Source organism: Scyliorhinus torazame, chromosome 12, assembly GCF_047496885.1.
Source record: "Scyliorhinus torazame isolate Kashiwa2021f chromosome 12, sScyTor2.1, whole genome shotgun sequence".
Classification (NCBI taxonomy): Eukaryota; Metazoa; Chordata; class Chondrichthyes; order Carcharhiniformes; family Scyliorhinidae; genus Scyliorhinus; species Scyliorhinus torazame.
In genome coordinates, this window is record NC_092718.1 from 47,389,498 (window position 1) to 47,405,743 (window position 16,246).

At 50.0% G+C, this 16,246-nt stretch overlaps 1 long non-coding RNA gene across 2 annotated transcripts in view; it reads left to right on the forward strand.

The window, feature by feature from the left end:
- Positions 1-16,246, forward strand: part of LOC140387165 (uncharacterized) — a 237,110-nt gene that overhangs the window by 217,909 nt on the left and 2,955 nt on the right. The window lies entirely within an intron of this gene.

A 16,246-nucleotide genomic window follows, 5' to 3' on the forward strand; every position in this document is an offset into this window, starting at 1 on the left:
AACTGCCCACAGATACGTACATGGGACATGTACGCAAGAAAACCCCCAGAAAAGGTAAGCAACCCAACCCCCGACTGAACAGGCAGAACACACCCCCATGAACCCTGTAACCACACACCGCAGGGCCGCAGCAGAAGGAAACGCAGAATTCCTATATACAACCCCGTTAACGGTGATCCAATTACGGGACGCGTGTGGAAAAATTACACCATTCCTTCCCACATCAGACCCCCACCAGTTTTTTGCTAGAGTTAAACAGCAGGCTACCATGTACGGCGTGGACGTAAAGGAGCAAGTGAAGCTCACAGTTTTAAGCCTCGACCCTTCATTCGTGGCAGCCCTTCCCGACCCACAGAATGTAGGAGGAGGCACACTCCAATAAATGCACAAAGCGATCTTGGATGCGATCGGCTATAACAGAGGCGACCCCGTAGAAGGCCTAAACAAGTGTAGGCAAAAGAAAACAGAGCACCCCACAGCGTTTGCTGGATGCTTGTGGATACATTTCACAGCAGTATTCGGAGTGTTAGCCCGCGCCCATTTGTCCGCGGATAATGTGGCCAAATGGACTCAAATCCTAGTCTCTCATGTGACAGAGGCAGGACAGAGAGCCTGCGCAAATTACGACCCCTCAGACAAGGCCCACAACGAGAAATGGGTTTTGAAAAGATTGTCCTGCTCTTGGGAACAATCCGTCCAAGGCAAAACCGCATTTGCAAAACCAGAGGAAGAGCAGGCAGACATGCATCCAGTTAGGACGTACCAGAACCCCGCATGGGTAAATGAGGGCAGGAACAGCCCACTGCAGCCTAAATCCCAGGAATGCTACAATTGTAGACAATTAGGACACTATGCACGAGAGTACAACGCGCCCCAAAAGCAGCAGAGAAACCAACAGACAGGCACCCTAAATAAGAATAGGGCAAACCCAATCCATAGTGTTAGCGCCCGTTCAGAGAACGCAGACATGAACGGCATTGACTGACGGTGTTCGGGCTCCCCAACTTGGGTCTGCGACACCGTTTGGGACAAGTCTGGTAGACCGGTAGTAGCAGGCAAAGTCCAGGGACACCGCGTAGAATTTCTTTGGGACACAGGAAGGTCCCGCACCACGCTCAATTCCTCCATGATGTTTCAACGAGACACGTGTCCCACAACAGACACCATCACACTCAGCGGCTTTACAGGTCATTGACAACAAGGACACATCACAGCCCCTGTAGAGATACAAATAGGGAACATTACAACTAAACACCCCATAGTTTTGGTCGATCTACCCCAGACAGCTGAACACATCCTAGGAATCGACTTTATGAGCTCCCACAACCTCTCATTTGATCCGGTAAATAAATGTGTATGGAGAATGGCAAAGGCAGCACGAGCCCCCGCCACGCTCACAGTTGGAGAGTATGCAAACAGAATCAGCGCAGTAGGAGACTTCTGGTTTGACCCTCGACCCATTAGTCAGGATAAACAGGTAAGGGAAGTCCTGCAGCAACACAAAGCAGCATTTGCACAGCACAAGCATGACTGTGGCAAGATCGCTGGCTTAGTGAACATTACAGGTCCCGACACCAGACCCCAAAAGCAGTACGGTTTTCCCCAAGAAGCAGAGGGATAGATCTCCAAAGTAATAGAGAGACTGCTTGATCAAGGCGTACTCAGATCAGTAGCCTCCACGAATAACGCACCAATTTGGCCCGTCAGGAAACCCGATGGATCATGGCGACTAACCATTGATTACCGGGAATTGAACAAAGTAACCCCAGTAGCAGCCCCCACCATAGCCATGAGTCCCGAGACCATGCTCAAACAGGGACTCCAGTCAAATTTTTTTTCGGTTTTGGACATTAGCAACGGCTTTTGGTCCATTCCATTGGATAAAGCGTGCCAATACAAATTTGCCGTTACATTCCAGGGACAACAATACACGTGGATGTGCCTTCCACAACTCCCCATCCAGTTTCCACCGACAGCTGGCAAATGGACTAGCAAAATTTTCCCGACTCGATTGTCTGGTCCAGTATGTAGATGACTTGCTACTACAGACAGACACAAAGGGAGAGCACATTTTGCTTCTCGCCAAACTCCTGGGACTCCTAAGAAGGCCCAGATTTTGCAGGAAAAAGTGATTTACTTGCGTACAGTAATCACTCATGGTAAACGCAAGATCGAGCAAAAGAGACTTGACTTGATCGCCAAATTGCCCCTTCCCCATAATGTCTCAGCCCTCCAGTCATTTTTAGGACTGGTTGGCTACTGCAGAAACCATATCGACGGTTTCGCCACAAAAGCAGCGCCCTCATCCAAACTTCTCAAGAAACAGGCACCTTGGGAATGGCTTCCACAGCACACGGATGCTGTGGATGCTTTAAAGAGAGCCCTCACCACAGTCCCCGCATTACAGGTCCCAGATCCACTTTCCCCGTACCCAATCGAAGTTGCAAGCACCGACTGAACCCTTTAGGGCTGTACTCCTCCAGGAACGCCATGACCGATTAGGCCCCGTGGCATACGCCTCACGCGTGTTAGATCCTGTCGAGCAAGGATTTTCTGCCTGCGAAAGGCACCTGCTCGCAGTTTTTTGGGCAGTACAGTACTTATCCTACATTACAGGACTTAACCCCATCACCATTCTCACTGAACACACCCCAACACAGCTATTATCAGACGGGCGACTTAAAGATTGCACAGTCAGCCAAATCCGCGCAGCCCGTTGGACCCTTCTTTTACAGGGACGGGACATTACAGTTAAAAGAACCAAGACCCACACTTTCCTAGCCGACAATTTGCAATATGCAGGTACCCTACATGAGTGTGAGATCATCACCGCAAACCATAATTCAGGCCATTTATACCTAAGTCAGCTCCCAGGAAAGCAGGTAAAACACCCCAGAGACCCCAGCCCACAGACACGTGTGCACCCCTGAATATTTATGTGGATGGCTCCTCCACAGTTTTGAATGGAAAGAGAATCACCGGTTGCGGCATTTATGTAGAGGATGCGCAGGGACGCGCCCTTGAAGAGATTTCATTAAAGTTGCCAGGACATCTAGGCTCGCAGGCAGCAGAAATGACAGCCATAGCTTACATTGTTGATCACCCTGACTCGTGTCCGACCCCAGCGGACATATATTCGGACAGTTTATATGTCTGCAATAGTTTAACAGAATTCCTACCCCTGTGGGAAACTAGAGGATTCGTTTCCACAGACGGAAAGCCCCTACCCTCAGCCCCATTACTCCGGCATATCCGAGAGACAGCTAAAGATAGGAAATATGGTATCATTAACGTTCACAGTCATCCCCGTTCTTCCCCCCCTGTAACGTTAAAGCAGACACCCTAGCGAAGGCAGGTTCCAGACATGGTTACTTTTGGACCCCCCCCCCCCCCCCCCCCCCCCCCCCCCGCCCCGAGAGCACCCCAGTACACGCAGTTCTGGTCTCACAGACCAACATTCAGGATCTAGCGAAAGCCCAAAAGGAAGATGAAAAGCTCAGGGACGTTTTAAAAGGATCCTTCCCAGCCCCGTACGATAAGTTTAAGAACGCAATAACCACACATGACGGTGTGATTTTGAAAGACGGCATTTATGTAATTCCCAGCCAGGACAGGAACCAGATTATTTGTCAGTTCCATGACAATTATGGACACCAAGGCATTGAACCCACCCTAACCCACGTCTGACCTCTCTGCTGGTGGCCTGATTTAACCCATTACATTGAAAATTGCTTGATCTGTGCCCAGAACAATCCGGACAGATATGCAAGAAAGGATCAACTTAGTCACACCCACCCCGTTAATGGCCCCTGGACGAATTTGCAGATAGATTATATAGGACCCCTACCCCCTGCAGAAATGGTTTTAAGTATGTGTTGGTGGTCATCGACACCTTCACAAAATGGGTGGAAGCTTTTCCATCCAGAACGAATGCGGCCAAAACAACAGCTAAAATTCCAACACAGCACATCTTTACAAGATGGGTTTGTGAATTTAAAAGTTTTCATGGCCCCACGCCACCACTCTTTTAATGCCACTGGCTGTTAATGGAACGAGTTTGTCGACAGACAACCGTTCAGAGGAACTAGTTTGGCGGCAGACACCAATCATAACTACGCTCCTGATTTGAAGGGAATCACGAGAGGCAGCCCCCACGACGACCACATTCTTACCGGATCTTGCCGGTCGCTCAGGCAGTGGAGAAACGGCACCTGTCCCCGCCCTGCCTGAGGGCCCCCCTCTGGTTAGCTACGCTCGGGTAGAACACAAATGACACTGATCACCGTCCTACCTGGGGATTCCACCTATTTCTTACCCACCGCGGCCCATACGCACCCCATTTTGGCACTTTCCGTTCGAAATTCTTTTGTTTGTTTCTGGCGACCCTTAGGCTGCTTCCTTGTGCTATTTCCACCCTCAAACACTAGGATGGTAGATCGCACAGGCTGCGAGACGGCTTGCACTGTGTCAGTATTTTTCTCGGATGTGTTGTCCAAATATTCTTTTTTTTTTAATTTTAAATGAGGGAGTCACAGATGGTGACCAATTATAATGGGTAATTGGTAACAAAGGACAGACCAATAGACATACGAGATCTTAAGCAAGATAATAACAGATATTATGCTTGTGTCCACAGAACTCCGGAACCCCAGAGGACGAAAAAGAAGAAGACCGACAGAAGGAAAGATGAAGACAACCTTCATGTTCTACACGTGGATCTTAGTGAGATCCCTTAAGTTGCGCGCGAACGCTGCCCCCCTGACCCCTACTACACAGGCCGTGAATGATTACCACCCCTGCCATACACTGTACCCCGAGCTAGTTAACCCCGAGATAGTTAACCCCGAGACAGGTACCGACACCCCGACCTGGTGTGACAAGTTTATCACCTGGTATTCACTATCTTACATCGTAGAAGCACTCTTAGTACTGGTGATACTCTGCAGAGTCGTGCAGACACTTAGACTCAGAAAATGGCGGAGGAGAGTCTCCCGCAACCGCACTCCGGTATACACATTTAGATCCCCTATCTTCGGACTTCAACAAACCCCCCAACCCCTTTAAGTGAATTAAAGTACATCCGTTTTTTTTGTGTGTGTTTTGTTAGTTTATTAAAGAAATGTAAAACTCTGTGCTTGACTGCCAAACCAGAGCGACCTGTGTTGCTGCTATTTGTACAGTTCAAAATGTTGTGGATTATTTTGGATTGGTTAAGTGAGGATAGTTTATTGAGGATAGTTAGAGATTCTAGCTTTTTTATTTTGTAATGCATGCCTGAATATCATAGCGCCCCGTAGAATTTCATAATGATGTATATATATAAAACAACTTATGTAAAGTTTCAATTCATAGGACAGAACAGTGTAGAGCCTGTGAAGTGCTTATGGGTGCCCAGCTTGGTCAGAGAACAAAGATGACGTGGTAATGTGATCCTTCATGTTGAGGATCACAAGGAGGGCGTGTAGCCATTTGGGATGGCCATTTCCCGATTACAAAATGGATACTTTGCAAAGATTGCAGGGAAAATGGGCAATGCTGAGAAAACAAGCAGGTTCAGAGCTTGTCTGTATGTTGGAGCCGCAGCTCCCAGACAAGACCAAAACTGTAGGCCCATTAGCATACTAATGGCCCATCTCCGGGGACAAAAGAGTAATATTTGAGTGACAGATACTAAGGCAGACACCCCGGCACCAAAGACCGAAACAAAGCAGGCCAACTGCCACCTAGGACACGCCCAGCCATCAGGGTACCCACCCCTTTATTGGATGGAATCAATAGGAATGATCGAGAAACGGCCCAATTGATTGGGGCCAAGTTCAAGGCAAGCCCAAAAGAGCGGGAAGCCCCTTTGGGTTTAAGATGGAGCCCCCAAGAGAGAATCGTTCTCTTGGACTTGGCTCTCACAGCGGAGAGACCCGTCCACCAGCTGCACCAGAAGTAAGTCCAAGGTCAAAGCACGCTACCAGACAGACGACCTTAGCTGTTCTCCTGTACCAGTTCGACACCAGCAGCCTCAGACCCGAACAACGACCATTGTTCCTCTGACTGAGTGGGCGCCCGAAGCTAAGTATAGGCTTTAGCAGTAGTGATAGTTTAGTCTGTAGTATTTGTGCATGAGTAGGTTTAACTGCGTGTGTAAATAAATAAGCATTGACTTTGAACAAACTAACTGGTGTACCGAGTCTTTGATCAGTATTGGTTTTGAACCTTGTAGCGGTATCGAAAGATACCTGGCGACTCTAGAGCAAACGTAATTAGGATTAAGGAAGGTGACGATATTGACCGCCATATTCAGAGCCAACCAAAGAGAGCAACTGGGTGCTCCGGTTTCCTCCCACAGTCCAAAGATTTGCAGGATAGATGGATTGGCCATGGAGGCCATGTGTGGGAAGGTCCCCATGCATCCCACCTTGCACCGCATGCCAACTCCCATACCCCCGCCATGGCTGGGTGCCCTGCACACACAGGCCACTAGCTGCAGACCCCGATGCTGTCCACGCCTGAGTTGTCTCACATTGTGCATTATCTGTCCCCACCAGGGGAAGGTGGCCCACAACCACCGGGAGCAAGAGAAGACCGGAGGGGGCCCATTGGACCTGCAGCCCCTCACCATCGCGGAGCAGAGGGCGATGGACTTGATCAGTGAGGTGGGAGAATGGGCAGGCGCAGAGGCGGAGACCAGCATGGGATAACCAAGTGGATAACCCAATGCATTGCGATTTTCCTATGGCACAAGTGTCACCACTCCACGCCTACCCGTGGTCTCACCATGCGTCTTGCCATTGTGTCTTGCAGGGTCACCTCTCGATGAGGCGGGACAGTCTCGGGTCCCTCACCTCCAGCCGCAACCCCGCATCACCCACAGCATTTGTCCAGGGGTGACACAGACTTCCCATCACAGCTGTCACCAACAGCCTCCATCACCCAGAGACACTCACCTCGATTGGGCACTTCAGTGAAGAGGCTCCTGCGGCACTATCTGGTGCGCACAATACACATGTTGTGGTACATCAGGTGGAAGTAGAAATCCCTGAGGGTGCGGACAGTCGGTGGGCGGCCCGACACAAGGGACTAGCTGTTGTCCTGACAAGTATCGGCCTTCTGGGAAGGGCAGTCCCACCAGTGTTGGAGATTTAGGTACAGAGCCAGGGACTACATGAGGGTGTGTTCAACCATCTAACGCCTGCAAGTGCAGTTGGAGGTGACAAACCACCTGCAAGAGCAGGTGGCGGTGCCGGCAATGCATGCCACCCAGACCAATACCCATGTCCCCAGCCCAAGGAGTAGCCTGGGGGTCATCGGGCAACCCGAGGGCAGAGGAGGTAATGGGACCTCTGCTGGTGACTTCCACAGGTGATCTGCTGCACCACTGCAGCACCTGTGAGTCCCCCCCCCCCCCCACCTGTCCCTGGCGCATCCGATGGTCAGCGGGCAGAACAGGGTGCAATACGCCACCTGTGACACCCGGAAGTCTGCTGGGCTCATCCAGGCCAGGTCGCTCCAGAGGATATCTGGCAAAAGGCACCCAGACCACAGGTCAGGATTCACAACAGGCCACCTCCACATCTGATACACTGCCTGGAGATCCACCTAAACAGAGCATTGGGGCATGTATGTTTACAAAGAACAAAGAACAAAGAAATGTACAGCACAGGAACAGGCCCTTCGGCCCTCCAAGCCCGTGCCGACCAGGCTGCCCGACTAAACTACAATCTTCTACACTTCCTGGGTCTGTATCCCTCTATTCCCATCCTATTCATGTATTTGTCAAGATGCCCCTTAAATGTCACTATCGTCCCTGCTTCCACCACCTCCTCCGGTAGCGAGTTCCAGGCACCCACTACCCTCTGTGTAAAAAACTTGCCTTGTACATCTACTCTAAACCTTGCCCCTCTCACCTTAAACCTATGCCCCCTAGTAATTGACCCCTCTACCATGGGGAAAAGCCTCTGACTATCCACTCTGTCTATGCCCCTCATAATTTTGGAGACCTCTATCAGGTCTCCCCTCAACCTCCTTCGTTCCAGTGAGAAAAAAACGAGTTTATTCAACCGCTCCGCATAGCTAATGCCCTCCATGCCAGGCAACATTCTGGTAAATCTCTTCTGCACCCTCTCTAAAGCCTCCACATCCTTCTGGTAGTGTGGCGACCAGAATTGAACACTATACTCCAAGTGTGGCCAAACTAAGGTTCTATACAGCTGCAACATGACTTGCCAATTCTTATACTCAATGCCCCGGCCAATGAAGGCAAGCATGCCGCATGCCTTCTTGACTACCTTCTCCACCGGTGTTGCCCCTTTCAATGACCTGTGGACCTGTACTCCTAGATCTCTTTGACTTTCAATACTCTTGAGGGTTCTACCATTCACTGTATATTCCCTACCTGCATTAGACCTTCCAAAATGCATTACCTCACATTTGTCCGGATTAAACTCCATCTGCCATCTCTCCGCCCAAGTCTCCAAACAATCTAAATCCTGCTGTATCCTCCGACAGTCCTCATCGCTATCCGCAATTCCACCAACCTTTGTGTCGTCTGCAAACTTACTAATCAGACCAGTTACATTTTCCTCCAAATCATTTATATATACTACAAAGAGCAAAGGTCCCAGCACTGATCCCTGTGGAACACCACTGGTCACAGCCCTCCAATTAGAAAAGCATCCTTCCATTGCTACTCTCTGCCTTCTATGGCCTAGCCAGTTCTGTATCCACCTTGCCAGCTCACCCCTGATCCCGTGTGACTACACCTTTTGTACTAGTCTACCATGAGGGACCTTGTCAAAGGCCTTGCTGAAGTCCATATAGACAACATCCACTGCCCTACCTGCATTAATCATCTTAGTGACCTCCTCGAAAAACTCTATCAAGTTAGTGAGACACGACCTTCCCTTCACAAAACCGTGCTGCCTCTCACTAATACGTCCATTTGCTTCCAAATGGGAGTAGATCCTGTCTCGATGAATTCTCTCCAGTAATTTCCCTACCACTGAAGTAAGGCTCACCGGCCTGTAGTTCCCGGGATTATCCTTGCTACCCTTCTTAAACAGAGGAACAACATTGGCTATTCTCCAGTCCTCCGGGACATCCCCTGAAGACAGCGAGGATCCAAAGATTTCTGTCAAGGCCTCAGCAATTTCCTCTCCAGCCTTCTTCAGTATTCTGGGGTAGATCCCATCAGGCCCTGGGGACTTATCTACCTTAATATTTTTTAAGACACCCAACACCTCGTCTTTTTGGATCTCAATGTGACCCAGGCTATCTACACACCCTTCTCCAGACTCAACACCTACCAATTTCTTCTCTTTGGTGAATACTGATGCAAAGTATTCATTTAGTACCTCGCCCATTTCCTCTGGCTCCACACATAGATTCCCTTGCCTATCCTTCAGTGGGCCAACCCTTTCCCTGGCTACCCTCTTGCTTTTTATGTACGTGTAAAAAGCCTTGGGATTTTCCTTAACCCTATTTGCCAATGACTTTTTGTGACCCCTTCTAGCCCTCCTGACTCCTTGCTTAAGTTCCTTCCTACTTTCCTTATATTCCACGCAGGCTTCGTCTGTTCCCAGCCTTTTAGCCCTGACAAATGCCTCCTTTTTCTTTTTGACGAGGCCTACAATATCTCTCGTCATCCAAGGTTCCCGAAAATTGCCGTATTTATCCTTCTTCCTCACAGGAACATGCCGGTCCTGAATTCCTTTCAACTGCCACTTGAAAGCCTCCCACATGTCAGATGTTGATTTGCCCTCAAACATCCGCCCCCAATCTATGTTCTTCAGTTCCCGCCTAATATTGTTATAATTAGCCTTCCCCAATTTAGCACATTCATCCTAGGACCACTCTTATCCTTGTCCACCAGTACTTTAAAACTTACTGAATTGTGGTCACTGTTACCGAAATGCTCCCCTACTGAAACATCTACCACCTGGCCGGGCTCATTCCCATTTAGAAAGGTAGACATCAGTTATATTGGCGCGGGTGTAGGATTAGGGGCTAGGACACATTCATAGTTTGGGCAGCACAGTAACGCAGTGGTTTGCACTGTGACTTCACAGTGCCAGGGTCCCAGGTTTGATTCCCGGCTGAGTCACTGTCTGTGCGGGGTCTGCATGGGTTCCCTCCGGGTGCTCCGGTTTCCTCCCACAGTCCAAAGACGTGCAGGTTAGGTGGATTGGCCATGACAAATTGCCCTTAGTGACCAAAAAGGTTAGGAGGGGTTATTGGTTTACAGGGATAGCGAGGGCTTAAGTGGGTCGGTGCAGACTCGATGGGCCGAATGGCATCTTTCTGCACTGTATGTTCTATGCACTATTTTACTGCCACAAATAAATACCTGTTCACTGGTGTTCCGAATTGCCTCTGTCCTCTGTCCAAAGGGTGTGAGGGATGGGCTGGGCTGGGCACAAAGAGTTGTAGGGTGGGTATTGGGAAGGAGGAGAGGGGGTGGAGGGGCACGTATGGGATTCTGGTGATGTGAGGTGCGGGTGTTGGTGGAAGGCACGGGTCAGTGCCCCCAGTGCAGTCGGGGGTACAGCCCGGGATCGTCCTTGGAGGCGGCAGGGAACTGGGCCAGAAATGTGGGGTTGCCATGTGGTATGGCCTATCTGGTGAGTGACCCACCACCGCCAGGACCAAACACTCCCTGCCTCGCTGCCCCAGACCCCATCCCCAAGCCCACCTTCCCTGAAGGTCTGTGGGCCTGTGTGTTGGGCTGGCCAGTAGTGAGCACTCGGGCGAAAAGTGGGATGTGACACCAGGGCAGGAGTCAGACACTGTCAAATGATGTGGGGTACCAGAATTCATCGCACGCCACACCATGGACCAGACCCGCTGATACTGCCAACCCAGGGCCAACACCCTGTGATGAAGCTTGTGGGAAGCTCGGAGGGGGTTGAAGGTGCTTGGGTGGGGGAAGAGGAGGACATGGAGTGCAGGTAGGGGTTACAGGGGAGGGGTGGGTGGCCATGGGGTGGGTTGGGGGTTGCTATGTGGGGGTGGGACGGGACGGCTGGTCTGCTGGTGGCCAGGCGCCCTAGTCGGCGAACCTGGAGACGATTAGGTTGCCATGCGGGGTGGCCCTGGCGTACACATCATGTGGCCTCCTGTGCCTTCCCCAACCCCATGCCCTGTCCATCCAGGTCCTCGTCGGACAAGGCCTGGCGTTCATCGTACTCTTCCTCCAGCATGTTGCCCCTTTGCTGCGCAATGTTGTGGAGGACGCAGCAGGCCACTACGATGTGAGAGACTCTCCTAGGGTTATACCGGAGGTCCCCAACAGAGCAGTCCAGGCGCCTGAGCCACACCTTCAGGGCGCCGATGCACCGCTTGATGACGTCTTCTGGTTGCTGCATGGGCATCGTTGTAACGATTCTCTGCGTCAGTCTGGGGCCTCTGCACAAGTGGCATTAGCCACGACCGCAGCGGATAACCCCTGTCCTGCACCCTCCTGTGGGGTTTACTGTGGGTGTACTTCTTGGGTGGGCAGGATAGGCTTGGTGACGATGGGTGGTCCTGCAGGATGGGTTAACTGATAGTGCCACTGGTGAGCCATCTGTCCTGAGAGGGCCAATGTGCCAGGGTGGGTGCCAAAGGCTCTGATGCATGGGGCCTCTGTTCAGGGTGCGATCTGCACTGCCCCTGCTCTCCCCCTGCAGTGGGGCAGCAGCTCGGATGGGTGCACCGAGGAGTGCCAGCACTGGCTGCACTGGACCATGACCATGCCATTGGTGGGGCGGCTGGGGTCTGATGGTTCCTAGGGGGGTAAGGGGGTGACCTGAGTTGGGCACCCATATGGCTGGTGGCGCTCTGCACATTTATTCTGCCTATGTTCTGGTCACACTGGGCAACAGTGGAGTGTGCAGCCAGGTGTCTGCCTTGCAGGCCATAGGTATGACTGCCCATGCCCTGACACCACCCCGTTCCGGGGGGGGGGGCGAACCTACGGCCCATCTCCTGGTCACCACTTGCTACTTGCCCCCGACTCTGACAGATGCTCCCCCCCGCCAGCAGCCCTACTGTCCACCCGCCAATCGTTGCGCCTTTGGAATTTTTTCTCACCTCCACTCTCTGTCTCAGCAGCGACAGTACCCAGTCTTCGTTTTTAAATGCCACAAGTGAATCGTACCGGCGTCACCTCCGCTTGGCGGAGGCGGAGCATCGTGGAAGGCCGGAGACTACCGGGTTGGACCCCTGAATGATATGTTAATGAATGCAACTGCACATTTTTCATGCCCATGCCACCATTGAGGAACTTCATTGGCAACCAGCGGCATGCTAGGTATTCAGCTGATGCCCGATTCTCCGCCCGTTCACGATTCGCGAATCCGACGTTGGTGGATGGAGAATCCTGCCCTATGTTCTCCTGCTGGAGGAGAATTGCTGCCAATGTATGTTACCCATGGCAGCGCAAATCGGGAAGCAACTCTGTATCACTTGGCATCAAATTAATGCATGGCGAGGAATAGGTGGGATTCCCGAGGGAATCCGGCTATCGGGCTGCTATTTCGAGTGCGTGGCCCAACGCCCAAGTCCTACGACCAGCTACCCACTCCACCCACACTGCAAATCAACCCCCCCACCACACACTGCAAAGCAGCCCCCCCATCCCCGGATTGCCGAGGTACCCCTCTTCCCACATGCATGTATGGGGACGACCCGACCCGATACCCCCCCCACCCGTGACCCCTGAATAGGGAGACCAGCCCTGGGTCCCCTTTAGTAGGGAGACCCCTCCCAGGTACTGACCTCTGAATAGGGAGATCTGCCCAGGAACCGCATGAATAGGGAAACCCTCCCAGGATGCTCTAACTGAAGAGACACCAAAAGTAAAGGAATCCCTTCACAGGTTCCCCCTAACTAAAGGAATCCCCTGATTAAAGGAACCCCCCAACGAGCCCCCCCTTCTCCCCACAGACTCTATCCCACCAGAAAAGGGACCCCTGACTGGAAACTAGAGAGCAGTATAAACAGGGAGAGTGAACAAAATTTCAGCAAGTAACACTTACCTGGAAGCTCCATGTGTTCATTGCTGGGAGGAGAAGAGCTGTGACCTGTGTTTCAACCCCACAAAACCATTAGGTGCAAGCCATTCATTCATTTCCAGTAGCGGGATGTGATTAACAATTCCCACAAATAGTAGCAGCCTTGATTCATTCAACACGCTTCATGAATGAGTGACTCTAAATTCTGAAACCACAATGCTTACAAATATCAACCACATCAAAGAAAGGTAAGTGTATTCCAATCACAAAGTTCATTCCAATCACTCGATGTGTGTTCGGGGAGCTCTGTGCAGATTCCTTCAGTTAGCGGGTCCCTGTGGAGTGTGCCTTTAGTTAGTCTCCCTATTAAAGGAGTCTCTTGGGAGTGTCCTCCCGTTCTTGGGATCTCGGTGAGGAGGTGGTTTGAGGGGGGGCGCTGGTAGAGGAGGGTGAGAAGGTCGTGGAGAGAGAGAGGGTGGCCCTCAGATGAACTTTAGGGCAACTCCCTTACTGATTTGCCACCTTGGCCCACCGCAAGCTCCACCATGTCATGCTCACATTTGGTAATCCCCGCCCATGTGATTCCCGCCCCAAGCGGACCAAAGAATCATAGAGGGCCAGAAAATAGAGTTCAGGGCCCACTAAATGTATGTAAACGGGTCAGTAAGACCCATTTGTTTTATTTACATCCTCCCACTGGCGTGCGGGTGTGAACCTAAATCCCACCGCCAATGAGGGGTCAGAGCATTGTGTTTGGATTGGCGCCCACCGCCGCCCCACGCCAATCCCGATTGTTTGATTCTCCGCCGCATTGGAGAGCCTGCTACCAGCGGCGAGCAGAGGAGAATCCAGGCCAATATATATTAATGACTTGGATGCAGGGATATAGCCAAATTTGCAGATTGCACTAATATGTGACATAGTAAGTTGAAATAGTGAAGTAAGAAATTTACAATCGGATATGGATCGGTTCGGTGACTGGGCCAAAAGTTGGACAGATGAAGTTTAATGGGGATTAGTGTGAGGTTATCTATTTCGGTTGGACAAATAGAAAGTCAACTTATTATCTAAATGGAGAAGAATTTCAGAGTGCTTCGGTGCAGAGGGATCTGGGTGACCTCGTGCATGAACCACAGAAAACTAGTCTGCAGGTACAGCTGGTAATAAGGGAGGCAAGTGGAATTTTGACATTTATTGCGAATGGAATAGAGTATAAAAGTCGGGAAGTGTTGCTGCAACTGTGCTAGGCATTGGTGAGACTGCAACTGGAGTCCTACATACAGTTTTGACCCCCTTACCTGAGGAGGGGAGTAGTTGCATTGGAGACAGTTCAGAGGAGGTTCACTCGACTGATTCCAGCAATGAAGAGAGATTGTGCAGTTTAGGTCTATACTCTCTTGAGTTTAGAAGAAAGAGAGAAGATCGAATGGAGGTATATAAGGTGATAAAGGGGGATTACAAAGTAGATGTAGAACGGATGTTTCCTCTTGTGGACAATCTAGAACTAGAGGTCATAGTTTTATGATAATGGTTGGCAGATTTAAAACAGATGAGGAGAAATTGCTTCTCTGAAAGGGTCGTGAACCTGTGGAATTCATTACCCCAGAATGCGGTGGATGCTGGGATATTGAGTAAATTTAAGGTTTTTAATTAGTAATGAGTTGAAGGGTAATGGAGAACGGACAGGAAAGTGGAGTTGAGGCCGAGATGAGACCAGCCACGATCTTATTGAATGGCGGAGCAAACTCGAGGGGCTGAATTGCCTCATCCTGCTCCTCGTTCTAATGTTCAAAGGGCTGTCGTGATCTCTGTATGTGTTAACACATGTTCATTTAATGTAAAGTAAGTACAGTCAAAAGATCAGTAAATGGTAACACTGACAGGACCTATAAAAGGAGCTTCCCGTTCTCTCTTAGTGTGTGTTAGTGTGTGTGGAGAACAGCTAGAGTGAAGATGTGATCAGATCAGAGTGCAGTGTATTATAATTATAATTGTTAATTTAATCTAAACCTACGTACTTGTTTTACTAGTTGAGTGTTGAAGTGAAAGAACTCACTTGTTTATTACATATTACTCAATAAACATTTTGTCATCATCTGGAAGACTTTGACTATTTCTCATCAGAAGTCAAGACAATTCGGCAAGGCAAAAGAGTCATATTTATATTACAATTTAGTAATATAACAAGGGCCAGCAGCTCTAGAAGTCGGGCTGCAATACTTAATCGGTCGGCAGCCATTTTAATTAGCCACTGCTCATAAAACGGATGTGCAAGGGCTGCTGTTCGCCCATTTGTACCAGCAACATGTTTTCGGACCGAATTTGGGCTGTCCAATCAGCTGGCGGAATTCAGCCTTCCGGGCCTGAATTTTCGAATTGGGTATAGCTTTGATGGGGCCTGCTAGCCAACCTGGATAAATTGCTGGCGTGTGGTTCAGAATAATTCCAACAGCACGGGTCTGATTCCTGTTCTGGCTGAGGTAGACTTGGGATATGCCTCCTCACCTTGCCCCTGAGAGTAGAAGGCTACGGGAAACCACCACTGACTAAAACTGCCGAGAACACAGATCAGGATGAAGCATTAGCTGACAATGAGTTAGGGAACTGCCTTCAGGCAGAGCACACATCACTCACTCATAGCTCTGATGTAATTGGAAAGGTGACCAGTAACATTTGACCTCTGTTAATCTGCTGTAAAATATAAGCTCAGATATTGTGAAGTGCTTTGTTATTTATTTTCTTCCCAACAATTAAAGCGATCTGGAAACATGAATTGTAAGTGGTGGGGGGGGGGGGGGGGGGGGGGGTTCCCGGACAGTGCTGAAAGATTGGAAACCAAAGTGTACAAATAATCCTCAAGCTTTTTGTTTATAATATTTGATGCAGCTTTTATTAAGCTGTAGCCTAGGTTAAAGCTAATTATTTCTGGAAGAAAAGTGCGGAAAACTAATATTCCCAGAGCATTCGACCAATATTTTCCTACACCACTCAGGTTTCCCTTTTGAAAGTCAAAATATTCACTGCAATTGATCAAGACAAATGGGGGCAGGGTTCGTGAGTGTGGCTGGATGAGGTCAAAGGCCAGACCACAAGGCCTTGAAATTAGGCTCTGCAAATTTGAGTGTCCAAATACTAAAGGTGTACATGGGGAATTGGTTTGTCCTCTAACTTAATGGGGGCATTAACCCATTTGGGTTTTGTTAAACGGATAGTGGAATTTTAGTCGGGTTGTACTAATCATTCGTATGCTAATCCTCGTAGAG